We start from the raw sequence: 14,318 nt of genomic DNA on the forward strand, positions 1-14,318 counted from the left end.
ATGTTACAAAAATGTTTTCTGTGATACATTCTACTGATGAACATCTTACGAATTTTTCATCTCTGCTTGGTTGTAGTACTGACACTTCGTTGCTAGAAGAATATCTAATTTGTTTGCAGATAATTTATCACAATTGGATTGGTTTACCTCTTTCACAAGTTGTTTTGGCAGATCAAAAACTATTCTGGCCTGGTCTGTGTTTGGCTAGAGTCTCTGATGAATATATGGAGATAATGAATTAGAGGAAGCCAACGCCTGTGAATCTTTTGGTTGGAAGCATTCCAAGTAGTCTTTGGCACACGTTTCCTTATTCAAGGGTGTTAGTTTTGGAAAACTACAAACCTGGGATGGAAATATGAGAAGTGAATTATATATAGAACGAGAGAAGCTCATGCTTTTCAGCTGAGGAAGAAGTATAAGAATTTAACTTGACATCCAAATACTGGCCCTTTTCAAAGATTCTTGGAAGTATTTTTTTGCCAAATGCTTTCTGAGCATGTGGAAGAAGAAATCTATCTTAGTCTTAAAAGAAATATTGAAAAAATTAGAAAAAAATTAACTAAATTCCTATGCACAGTTTGCCAATAGTTGCATTATTTTAGATTATCTGTATTAATTTCTTTATTATCAAGGAAATCTAAATTGATTTAATATAATAAAAAGACAAGTAAATAAATTGTTTATGTAAAACAAACCACAACTATTGCAAAACAAAAAATCAACAAAAGCTCTACTAAAAGAATGGGAAGGGAGCCATCTTTCTTGTGCCTGATATTTCAAATACGTGTGTGTGTGTATAATTTTACTGAATAACTGTCATTTTTCCAAAAGAGAAAACAAAGCATATATAAATTGCCAGAGAACACACAGCTGGTAAGCTGGTTAACAATCAGGGATTACAATGTAGTTACGCTTCATTCTAAAGTCTGGCCCCATTCCTCTATTTCGTGCTACATTGCAATTATGCCATATAGAAAATAAACTATAAAACGACAACAAGCAGAGGGAAAAATCACAGATGGTTTTGGTATCCCCAAAGATTCGCTTACACATTTTGTGATGACTAATATTTGGTATCTACCAGTATAGATGATCAAAATAAAAATATACTTTTGATAACGAATAATGTTTATTCTTGATGGGATGCCCAAATTAATTCAATAGTCTTCTGATAGAGCCATATAAATAATAAAATTAAGTCCCTACCTTGTATTCAACCTCAAAACTTTTAAATGAATGTTTATAAAAATAATTTATTTCTGTTTTCCAAGTTTTCAGTCGTTACATTAAAGTTAAATATATGGTATATTAATTCTGAAATTAAGAATAATGTGTCTTGGATATTAGGTCAACAGAAGATATTTTCAAACATTAAGAAAAACGTCAGCAATATTAGAAGAAGTAAAACTTGACAGTATTAACACTGTTGATTAATAAGTGAAAATGTATTCAGACTGTTTCCATGATCTACTTCAAAACACTATGGTTAAGGATTTAGGTGAATAGTACAGTATTAAAGAAAATGCAGTTAATTTTAATAAGTGATGTATGATTTATTCACTGAACTCACATTTTAAAAGTTATTTTGAACAAGTCACTGTTCTAGGCATTGATGATACAGTAGCCAAAACTAATGCAAAACAAAAAATAGAAAAAACAAAACAATCTAGGCAAAGTCTCTGTCCTCATGGAAATTTCATTCTAGTTATACTGTTTTAGATGATAATCTCTCAATATTTAAGAATATCTACCCTAAATATTCTTTTTTATTTTAGTAAATAACAAATCTAGAGTTGAACACAAAATACTTTAATACCATTTTTCAAAGTTTGACAATTTCATCTTTTTTATACATATTGTGGATTTTTTAAATGCTATTTCTGTGTAGAATAATTTGTTGTTTTAAAGTTGCTAACCAAAATTAAAATAGAATGTATTTCTATTAATCTTAAAGTTTAATGATGGATGGTGATTTTAATGTTAGGATTTGTTTGGAATAATACCAATAAATCTACTATATTTCTCAAATATTGTTACTGTATAAATGTGGTTTATTTTTAATAGTTTATATTATTAGTACATGTTTGCAATTTATTTAGTTTACAATCACATTGGGTAGTGGTCACATTTACATATTGCAGCTTCTTTTTTTCAGTCCTCTTCCATCCTCTTACCCTCTCCTCCTCCAGTTCCCCTAGCCTCTTTTACATACTTGTGGATATTATTTGTCCTAGCTCATGTTATAGCATAGAGTGTTTACGTTAATTGGCAAAATTAGTTTCCTGTACATGACATATCTTTATTCTTCCTATTTCCCCTCCCCCTTCAACCCTGTCCTTATTTTTTTCTAATAATGCAAGATGTTACAGACTAAATTATGTTGCCCTAAAATTCCTATATTGAAACCTTTATCCTCAACATGACCAATAGACCATATTTGGAGATAGGGCCTTTAAGTAAGTAAAGTTAAGTGGGACATAAGGATGGGAGTACAATCCTATGGAGTGTGTCCTTTTGGGAGAGAAAAACATTCTGATCTCACTCTGTGTCTCCTTCTTCTGCTTTCCTGTCTGTCTCCTTGGACACAGAGACTAAGTCCTGTGAGGACACAACAGGAAGCATCTGTCTCCTGGCCAGGAATGGAGCTCTGGCAGTAGCCAATTATGCCAAACTTGACTGTGGGCTTCCAGCCTCTAGAACAATGAGAAGAACAACTTATGTTGTTTAATCCACCCCTGTGATACTACTATGTTGTTGTAACCCCAAAACACTAACATAATTAATCATAGACTAGCTAAGGACAATACTTTTATGTTACATTCTTCTAAAGTATCTCATATTTTATTTCTTTTAGGAGTGAAAAAGGAAGAAATTCAATGTGCCCTTTTAAGACATAAGTTATAAATTTATAAAGAATGATGATATATCAATATTTTAGATAAGCAGTGAAATCTCTGATTTCATGATCATCTTTGTTTTTTCCACAAAACTGAGAATACTTTTATGCCAAATGTGATATAGTCAAAATATATACAGATTAATTTATTAGAGACTGAAAGGCCATAACATTGAATGAATGTATGAATCCAGTAGCAGTCCTCAAACTTAAAGAAAGTTCAGCTTATGAACAGAAACATTATTATGACTGTCTTATATCTATAGTTTAATGCAACTGAGAAGGTTATTTTATAGTATCATCTCTTACAACACAGAAAATGCCACAAAATATTTAACAGAAATATCCTATTAAGGGAGTATTAATAGCCTATTAAGGGAATATCTATCTTACTTTAAAGAAAATCACCACAATTGCAATTTTATTTTTAGTTCTGTGATTCTTTGATTATTGGATTTCTTTCCCACTAGACTGTAAGATTCAAGTTTGTTTTGGTTTTTCATTACATATAATGCCTGATATAGAATTGTTTAAAATTTTAAAATTTAAATTGAATGCAATATTTCCTAAAAGACACACAAAAATAATATTCATTTTATTTTTTACATGAGAGTGGGATTAATTTTATAAACTCTAATCATTTCATTAAAATTTTTGGAGTACTTTTAAGTCTCAAACAATATGTTGATGTAAATTAAATTAGTTTAATCCTTAAACTGGCTAAGAATAAATTAGTAATACTTAGTGACAATTTATCTTGGTATTGAGAAATGCTTTGTAAGAGTGGAAGACTACCAATCTTCCTTCTACCACAGAAGCAGAGATTTTTATACGCTGAGCATTCATTGAGGTGATTCTATAGCTTTGGAAATTGAAGACAATGAGATGATGATAGGAAATACTCGTAAGTATATTTAAATATTGACCTTTGAATGTGCTTTATTATCTCAGCTTCATTCCCATATTCACCTGTAAGATTCCTGATAGTCCCTAATTGCCTAATCAGAATATTCATTGCAATTAAAAAATACTGTCATACACCTAGCAAGACATTACATAGAGTTCTATGCTATAGCAATAGTTTCTACTAGCTGAAGACCAATAGGACTTATTTGTAGAGAAGTTGTCTAGAAAAGTTTAGGGGAGTTAGGGACAGGAGGTGGCAAAAGACCAGAATTTCTTTGAGTAAATTAAAAAACCTTCCCTAGTAACCAGTAAAATCAGCATGTGGACCCTCAAATGATTTACCCATTTGTACACTGTCCTCAAAAAATATATTTCTAGTTGTGTTTTGGACATTGATGATAAGCTTTAGCGTAGAGAATACAAATTGTCAAGCAAAGAAGAAATTGAAGTTTACAGTTTACAAAAACAAACTGTTCACACACTTACAAATGTAAGTGAAATTACAATCAATGATAAGAGATAATAAAGGCCACAACATGGGCAAAACATTCATTAAATGAATGAATGGCCATTGTAGGTAAAAGATACACAAAGCTTTAGTGTAGTTCTGGCAGAGAACAGTCCTGCAGGAAGCTAGAAGAGAAAGTAAAGACTGATCCCTACAGAGACCTGCTAGTCTTAATTAAAATATACTAAAACAAAATAAGCTATTGGAAGTCAGGGTTTGTGCCTTTACATTGAACTTTTAAGAGTTATAAAAGGAGAAATATTGAATTTATGTTTTGCAAAGATAATTCAAGGAGCATTAAAGAGAAAGGGAGAAACAATTACAGAAAGACTTGGCTTGATACAAGAAACCAGTTATTAAGTTCTAAAACTTAGACAGGTCAAGATCTTCTGAACAATGAGTTGTGAATGTAAATTCAGAAGAATAGATTTGTTAACTGTTAAGAAACTTCTTTATACTGTTCTTCTTTGTGTGGCTTGATTAAATGAAAAGCAGCATTAACTGCCAGCAATAGCTCTATAAATATAGTGGCTAAATTGTACAGCTATTTCATGCACTATTTATCATTCAAATATGAGAAAACTAAGCTATCATAAATGTCTGCCTCTATTTGGAAAAATGAATGCAGTGTATTGATTTCTGGATAATGAACAATGTTCTCTTGGCCAGACACTAAAATATCTATCCTTTATTTTTGTGCATTTTCTGTTTGACTTCTAAATTGAATGAGAAATATTTTAAAAAATAAAATATTTGTAAAATAATAATAAAATTAAAGAATTCACGTAACTATTTGAAAGTCCATACAGTAAAATTAGGTAAATAATTTTGAGAATTAAATTCCAATCTTCAAGAAAAATCAAATCCCATGTAGAAATATCCAAATATTATAAAAATAACAGATAGTTTAGTCATATAAAACAATATTCTGGGCTCTGGAGTATTAGATATAGAACCTTTTCTTTTAATTTTTATGTTTTATTGGAGATATTTGCTGTGAGATAAAAAGTAAAAATGTCATATCAAAAAAATATTTTTTTTATTTTCACAATGTAAACTAAAAGATGTTGTAATATTAATAAAATAGTACAAATTTTCCTCCTTGTAGATTTAGAGTGCATTCCAAAAAAAAAGTGAGTATTAAAACTCTGGATTAAAAAAATAAGCATTATATTAACTTAAATATCCAATTCTCTTTAGTCTTTTAGTAACTTAGCAAAGATCTCCAACCTGTGACAAGACTTTGTTTCTCCTGGATGTTCCATGAGTATACGCCCCTCCTCCATGGAGATTTATACTCCCTCAACAGTCATACCTTCTATGTGACCATCAGTGTTACACGTTAAGGGAACAAGAAATGAATAAAAAAATCCTTTTATTCTAAGAAATTGAGGAGAAATGAGCTGACTAAAGTTTAATGTGGCAAATATTTTGAATATTGATGAATAAAGTATCATAGGAACACAATGGAGGGAGTAGCTAATTTTCTATGGAGAGAGCACGGGAGGGTTCAGAATGGCTCTTAATGAGTAGTAGGAATTGGGCTTTGCAATACGAATAAATGTCAAACAATGATAAGAAGAAAGTATCTTTCTTTCAGAAAGAAGTAAGGATAAAGTAAATATATCAGAGACTTAAATTTATTGACTCTAACGATCTGTTGCAATTGGTCAGGGGTTTCATTTTTTATGAAATACATGAGGTATTGTTTCATCTAGAAAACTGATGCTAAAAGTTTTATTATTCTCTGAAATACTAGTTTTTAGCCTTAAAGATAATCCATCTTAAATGCCAATATTGATGAAAATATCCCAGCTTGGTACCAGTTTAAAGGCATTTTTTTTCCTCGTTTGAGCTCTCTGGCCTTCTTCATCTCCAAATTTTTATAGCTATAGTTTACATACTGCTGGGCTTGTTTTCTGTCTTACCTTCATAATTTTTCAATAGATATTTTAATAGGAGATTTTCTCTGATAAATTTTGTATTACTTACAATATTATGGGCAAGAAGTTCTAAGTAAATATTTTTTGCATTTGATTGTATACTTGTTTCAGTACCCAACAACTTCACCTTGCAATCACGCCCTTAAATTCTAAGCTTCAGACCCATCAAGGGAAATTCTTTATACAAAGGCATCATTTTTTCATATGCCCCCATTTGGATCATGTCTATACTTTCAATACCCTTATTTCCTACAGTCTGACAAAGCTCTAAGGGTTTAAAAAAAGTTTAGCGATTGTTTCATCCTACAAATTGCCTCTTATTCCCTACCATACATTAGCTATCACTCTTCAATAGACATACAAGTGTGTTATTGACATATCTGTATCAGGGCTTTGATGAACCCATGTTTTATCTGTGTACATCTGTATTTTGCTTTCATCATGAGTGCCTATTAATTTTACAGAATATTGAGTTTCATTATGCATCCATTCCCCTATTACCTTCCTTACATTGTCTTTTCCCTCACCTTTACTCTTGCTTTTTGCTTAATAATAGTCTCTCATCAACTTTTGTGTCACCTCTTTTAGATTCTGTATATCATGGAGAACTGTGATATTTGACTGTGGCTTGCTTATTTTGTTCAACATGATGTTCTCTAGTTCCAAGTTTCCCATATTTTAATTTTCTCATTTTCTTGCTTGTTGTAAATTGGTGAAATAGCCTGGAAGTTGCTTATCTTTCATCCCAACATATTTCTTCAGGGTTTACACTTTGATTTAAAATGAATAAATCATCGCTTCAAAAAAAGCCTGGAAATACATGACTAAAGCTGAGGACTTTGGAAATGTGTGCAATTAACATTGATTTTTCATTCAAAAAAACAAAAAGAAGACAATAAAATTAAGAGCAGAGTAATGGCATGTTTGATGGAGGCTGAAGTGAGGAGGATTTAAGGCAAAAAGACTAATAGGTGATTATTAACTAATGAAATATAGCAACAGAACCAGAATTGATATGATAGGACTGGGAAATCAGAGGAAGAACATACAGGGAGAGGATGGAAAAGAGGAATTTCCAGAATGAGTTAAGTATTATTTTAAATCACTGAACCTCTCAACTCTGTATTTATTTTTAGTACAGTGCTATTTGGTATGGAAAAATTTTGTCCACATGGATCCTGCTCTCAAGGAATACATGTTTAAAGAAGGGTGGAAAAATAAACCTTTAAGAGAAGACATTCAAGTTGAACTTCATAAAAAGAACTTCAAGAGGTCAAGTGGCTTGGTTAAATGAGAGAATAAACCTATAAAATGTACCTAGAAAGTTTAGACTATTTACACAGTGGAAAAGGTCTGAGATTGGCTCTCCACAGATCATAAATAGGTAAATAAAACAAGTTGAGGCTTAACACAAAGTGTAATATCTGATCTTGAGGAAGGAACATTTGGTTATCAGTTTAATTAATCTAGGAAAAAGATAGGTATTTGTTTTTGATCTCCCTGTATTTCTTGTGTTATTATTTTATTTTATTCTATTTATTGCATTTATTCTATTTATTGCATATCTATTTATTGCATTTATATTATACAAAAAATCCCAAAGTAACTTTTGATAATATACTCTTTTTCCCAGAAATCTGAACCTTCATTGTTGATTTAAGAACAAAAAGTGGGAGGAGCATAAACATACCAAATGTCACATCATGGGTTGATTCCTTTGTAATATCTGCAAGTGTCCCTGTTTTCTGTCCTTTGCAAGCGATGATTTTTTTTTCCATTTGATCTATGAATTACCATGACTCTTTCAATAATTCCTTTTATTTCCATTGATCTTGCTCAAGTTGATTTCTGTTGCTGAAACCAAAGTACTTTCACTCAGAAATCAACAGAATTACATTATACGACTTATTCATATAGATAGTGGGAGTCAGATAAAACAATATTCTGTTTATTGAATAAATTTTTGAAAGATGCAATGAAAAATTTTTAAAAAATCTATCTAGTCAAACAAGTCTATGAAGTACAGATGTTATTCTAAACATTATTATGTAAAAAATACTCTGCTAAGTTTTTAAAGGAATCTAAGTCAACAAAGTAACTCCTTTGGAAAGTAGTTTAAAAAGAATTAAGTTTTCATATTTTTGTAGCTAGTGCATAAAATCAACTTCATAATGAGAAAACAAGGGTTCGATTTTTCTTAGTGTGGAGAAGATAATTTCAATTACTTGAACATGTGTATCTTGCAACACTTGCATTTATGTTCAAGTATTTTTCCTATAAAAATAAAAGGTTAAGGGTAAACTAAAAGCAGGAAAACTTCAAAAGGAAAATAATATCAAGAGAGAAAACAGTTTTCATATTTTAATATGGTGACTGGTTGACTTTTCAGGTATTCATCACACCTCCTACTAAAATTAAAAGATTTGCTACTATGTACTAACAGTTGAAATGAACTTATATATAACTAAGGATAAAAATCTATGGTGCACACTACATAAATTATCACCTTCAGTCTTCCTAGGATACTGTGTGCCAAGTTCTGTAATTTTTAGGAATCTTTGATAACATCAGAACACAAATCCAATTTATATCACCTTTGCAGTAGAAAATTTATTGGTTAACATAATTAAAAGTTCTTACCAGAAGGTAATCTTAAAGGACATCTCAAACTCAAACGCAGGACCTTGTGCTTGCTAGCCAGGCAGCGGCACCACTGAGCTAAATCCCTGGCCCCTTAAAAAACATCTTAATTCTCAATGCATAGGCTTAATACATACAAGCAGTATTCAGAGTTTCAGCTTCTTACTTTGGATCTTCTATCTTTCGTGAACTGTAATTTGCTTAACCCCTCCTGATCATGGCTATGTACGTCCAGTTGGATATTTTACAACTCTGAGTCCAGAGAAAAGAGAAATTTCTTTTCCTTCACTATGGCAAAATCTTGACTTAGTTCCCCTTATCTACAGAATTCTACTCATTCCAGTAACAATCATAATAAGTGTTAATAGGTTTGTACTACTTGTAATAACAGAATTGCATGCATAATAATATCAAAGGTGATAATCATAATAATAGCAGTGAACACTTATCATACTCTCAGAATTTTCTTTGAATCAATTACCCAGTAAGTTTTTCAATAGCTAAAGCATAATGTAGTATTAGTACATATCATATGATGATCACTTTGAGACACAGAGAGATTAATTTACTTGACAACATCCACACAGGTATCAAGTGGTAGAGCTTGAGTTTGGTTAGAAGCTGAATGGCTCTAAAGTATACAAAGTAACCACTATACTGTGCTTTCATTTATTTTTTGAGCTGACTTTTTGGTAACTCCCTGTCAAACGACAGGTGTTAAAAATAGTTAAGTGATGTCACAGAAAATGTAAGGTACATTTTTTTCCCAAAAGATAAGAAAACTGAGGCACAAAAATTTAAATAGCTATTCTGAGCAAATGACTAGTGAATGGTAGAGTTAGATTTCAAACAAGATTTCTCTGGTGGTACAGCTGGAAATCCCAAATACTAGAATATGTGAATGCACATAATGAATGTTACTGAATATACTTGTAGACATATAAGACCACCAGAAATGCATTGGGAGCTTATTGCCTTGATGAATTTTCATTTGTCCAATTAATTACATTCCCAGATGTACTGTAAGGCTTTCAACTCTGGAGAACAAGAAAAATGTCTACTACCTAGAAAAAAAAAAATGACCTGATTTAAGTTTCTTTTTTTCCCCATTAAGTTTATTTGTACATTTTAGGTATAAAATACAGTTATATTAATCATTAAGATCCTGTACCTTTACATGAGCATCTTGATTCTTATTTTTGCCCCTTCCCCTGCCCTCCCTTCATCCCCTCCACCCTTCCCTATTGACAAAGACTTTGTTTCCTTTTTTTCTTTTCTCATATTTTTTCTTTTCCCTTCTTTCCTTTCCCCTACCCCTCCCACTTCCCCTACTCCTTTAGACCTTTTCTTCCTATTACACATATCAATTTTACATTTTTAAACTTACAATATCAAGATCTAGAAGACATTACCACATATTTTACAGAATTTAAAAGGATATAGAAAGCATATTACAAAAATCTTTTTTGAAATAAGTTTGGCAACTTCTAAGAAGTACTTTGGAAGACGAATTAATGAAATTAACACTGGAGGAAATATAAAATTTGAATAGCACCTATCAAAGAAAGTATATTCCTAGCTTGAAAACCTACCTATATGACAACAGCAGGCTCACATACATTTTAACTGATAAATTATATCAAACATTTAAAGCAGAAAAAAGAAGGAACACTTTTCCCCTCATTTTAGGAACTCAACATTGTGCTAATCCTGAAACTGGATAAAGATAATAGAAGAAAAAAGTATGAACACAGATAAAAATTTGTTTAACAAAATAAACTCTTAGAAGTCAGATCTGGTAGAATGTGGAAAGTGGTTTTATTATAGGGATGGCAGTGTTGGTTCAGCATGGGAAGATCCACCCCTAAAAGTCATCATTTTAACAGAGGAAAGGAAAAAGGGATATGATTCTGTCACTAGTTGGAGAAAAAGTATTGGATTAAATTCTATAGCTGTTCATAGTAAAAGCTATCTGGAGACTAGAATTAGACCAGAACCTTCTCAACAGATAAGCAATGTACTCCATACTTCCATCAAAAACACCATATATGAATGGAGAAGATGCAATGCATTCTCCCTAAGGTGGGGTACAAGGGCAGATTTGCTTACTCTTTATCGGCCCATGAAACTTTGAAACACAGACCCAAATTAAAATAGTCTGGCAATAAAATAACACAATTGGGATAGGATTGGCAAAATAGAAGTAAAGTCTTTATATGTAGATGAAATGATCATCTACAGAGAAAATACTAAGAAATCTCTAGGAGCCCCTAGAACTTGTATTTGAATTTAGCAGGATGAGAAAACGCATGGTATATATAAAAACTCAGGTCTATATATACTTGCTATAAATGAAGAATTGGATATTGAAATTTAAAAGTTATGTAGGAGTACAAAGGACCTAGAAAAGTAAAAAGAAAAAAAAAAGAACAGTGTTGGAAGACATTTAGTACCTAATTTTAAGACTTCCTCTAAAGCTACAGTAATCAAGGCAGTGTTGGTGTAAGGAAAGAAATATAGATCATTTGAATAAAACAGAAAATCTAGAAAGAGAACCACACATATATGGTCCACTAAGGTTTGAAAGATTATTTAACATTAACATTTTATAGAACATCAACTCAATTAAGAGCAGAGGAAAAGATAGTGTTTTTAGCAAATGGAAAAAATTTCATAAATGAGATTCCATCAAAATTTAGAACTTTTTCTTCCTGGTTTTATTTTATTTTATTTTTTCCCATTAAGTTTATTGGTACATTTTAGGTATAAAATACAGTCACATTAATCACTGGGATCTTGTACCTTTACATGAGTACCTTGGTTCTTATTTTTTTCCCCTTCCCCTGCCCTCCCTTCACCCTCACCACCCTTCCCTATTTGCAAAGACTTTGTTTCCATTTTTTTCCTTTTCTCATACTTTTTCTTTTCCCTTTTTCCTTTCTCCTACCCCTCCCACTTCCCCGCTCCTATAGATCTTTTCTTCCTAATACACAATATCAATTATGCATTTTTTAATTACAATATCAAGATCTAGGGGACATTACCACATATTTTACAGAATTTAAAAGGATATAGAAAGCATATTACAAAAACCTTTTTTGAAATAAATTTGACAACTTCTAAGAAGTACCTTGGAGGGCCGGGTATTTAGCTCAGTGGTTTCGCTGCCTGCTGTGCAAGCGCAAGGACCTAAGTTCAATCCCCGGTACCAAAAAAAAAAAAAAGTACCTTGGAAGAAAAATTAATGAAACTAACTCTGGAGGAAATATAAAATTTGAATAGCACCTATTATGGAAAGGATATTCCTAGCTTGAAAACCTACCTATATGACAACAACAGGCTCATATACATTTTAACTGATAAATTATATCAAACAATTAAACCAGAAAAAAGAAGGAACACTTCTCCCCTCATTTTAGGAACTCAACATTGTGCTAATCCTGAAACTGGATAAAGATAATAGAAGAAAAAAGTATGAACATAGATAGAAATTTGTTTAGCAAAACAAACTATTAGAAGTCAGATCTGGCAGTATGTAGAAACTGGTTTTGTTATAGGGATGGCAGTGTTGCTTCAGCATTGGAAGATCCACCCCTAAAAGTCATCGTTTTAACAGAGGAAAGGAAAAAAGGATATGATCCAGTCACTAGTTGGAGAAAAAGTATTGGATTAAATTCTATAGCTGTTCATAGTAAAAGCTATCTGGAGACTAGAATTAGACCAGAACCTTCTCAACAGATAAGCAATGTACTCCATACTTCCATCAAAAACACCATATATGAATGGAGAAGATACAATGCCTTCTCCCTAAGGTGAGGAACAAGGGCAGATATGCTTACTCTTTATCTGTCCATTAAACTTTGAAATCTAGGCCACACCAAAATAGTCTGGCAATAAAATGACACAACTAGGACAGGATTGGCAAGGTAGAAGCAAAATCTTTATATGTAAATGAAATGATCATCTACAGAGAAAAAACTAAGAAATCTCTAGGAGTCCCTAGAACTTGGATTTGAATTTAGCAGGATTAGAAAACACAAGGTATATATAAAAATTCAGGTCTGTGTATACTTGCTATAAATGAAGAATTGGATATTGAAATTTAAAAGTTATGTAGGAGTACAAAGGACCTAGAAAAGTTTAAAAAAAATAACAGTGTTGGAAGATGTTTAGTACCTAATTTTAAGATTTCTTCTAAAACTACAGTAATCAAGGCAGTGTTGGTGTAAGGAAAGACCTATAGATCATTGGAATAAAACAGAGCATCTAGAAATACAACCACACATATATGGTCCACTGAGTTTTCAAAGATTATTTAACATTAGCATTTTATAGAATATAAACTCAATTCAAGAGCTGAGGAAGAGATAGTGTTTTCAGGAAATGGTACTAGAACACCTGGTATCTGTATATAAAAAATTAACCTCTACCCTTTATTTCCATACATGAAAATAACTTGAAGGGATCTATGAATCTAAATAGGAAAGCCTAAAATATAAAAATTTAAGAAGAAATTATAAGGGAAAATGTTTATGAATTCAGAGTAGGCAAGAACTACCTAGGATACAAAAAACATGATGTATAAAAGAAAAATTTGATAAATGAGATTCCACCAAAATGTAGAACTTTAAATGACATTATTAAAATGAAAAGTAGTCCTTAAACAGACCATATTTCCAATCCATATAACCTATGACCAGAATATATAAAGAACTCTTATCTCATTAATAGACAAGCCAATTAAAAAGTAGATATAAGTAGATGATAAATAGCCAGTATAACACAAGGAAAGGTGTGCAACTCTAGAATCAGAAAAATACTAATCAGTACAATAATAAGATTGAATTATACACTCATTAGGAAGATGAAGTTAAAAGTTTTAAAAGCCTTGTCATGACTTTTTCTTTTTATTGGATTCTCTCCTTTTGCATTTAATCTGTCATGCCCAATGGATTCATTCTGCTGGGTTTCCTGGGGTTGTGATCCTCATTGTCTTTTCCTAGGGTATTGTCTAAAATTTTTTGGAGAGCCAGTTTGATATTCATGAAGTTCCTGAGGTGCTCTTTATCATGAAAGTATCTTATTTCCCCATCAATTTTGAAAGATAGTTTTCCAGAGTACATCAATCTGGGTTGGAGGCTGTTTTCTTTTAGGGCTTGAAATACACCACTCTAAGCTCTTCTTGCCTTGAGGGTTTGCATTGAGAAGTCTGCTGTGATTCTGATGGGCTTCCCTTTGTATGTGATTTGTTTCTTTTCTCTAACTGCTTGTAGAATTTGTTCTTCTGTTGGATTTCTGGAATCTTAACTATTATATGCCTATGTGTAGATTTTTTTTTTGATCAAGGCTATTTGGAGTCCTATATGCCTCACTTATCTGTTTGTCAAGTTCTTTTCCCCTCCTTGGGAATTTTTCTGCCATCACT

The 14,318-nt window shown here is 31.7% G+C and overlaps 1 protein-coding gene across 13 annotated transcripts in view; it reads right to left on the reverse strand.

The window, feature by feature from the left end:
* Window positions 1-14,318, reverse strand: part of Mgat4c (MGAT4 family member C) — a 732,252-nt gene that overhangs the window by 668,382 nt on the left and 49,552 nt on the right. For 4 of the 13 annotated variants that reach the window (XM_021246530.2, XM_087192570.1, XM_087192564.1 and 1 more), the window contains exon 2: window positions 7,944-8,107. The exons of the other annotated variants lie outside the window; for them this stretch is intronic. The gene's annotated coding sequence lies outside the window, so the exon portion shown is untranslated. The remainder of the gene's footprint in view (window positions 1-7,943; window positions 8,108-14,318) is intronic. 13 annotated transcript variants of the gene reach the window in all.

This window comes from Heterocephalus glaber, unplaced genomic scaffold (genome assembly GCF_053883595.1).
Source record: "Heterocephalus glaber isolate CG9 unplaced genomic scaffold, H.glaber_assembly_v1.0 deba00001572, whole genome shotgun sequence".
NCBI lineage: Eukaryota > Metazoa > Chordata > Mammalia > Rodentia > Bathyergidae > Heterocephalus > Heterocephalus glaber.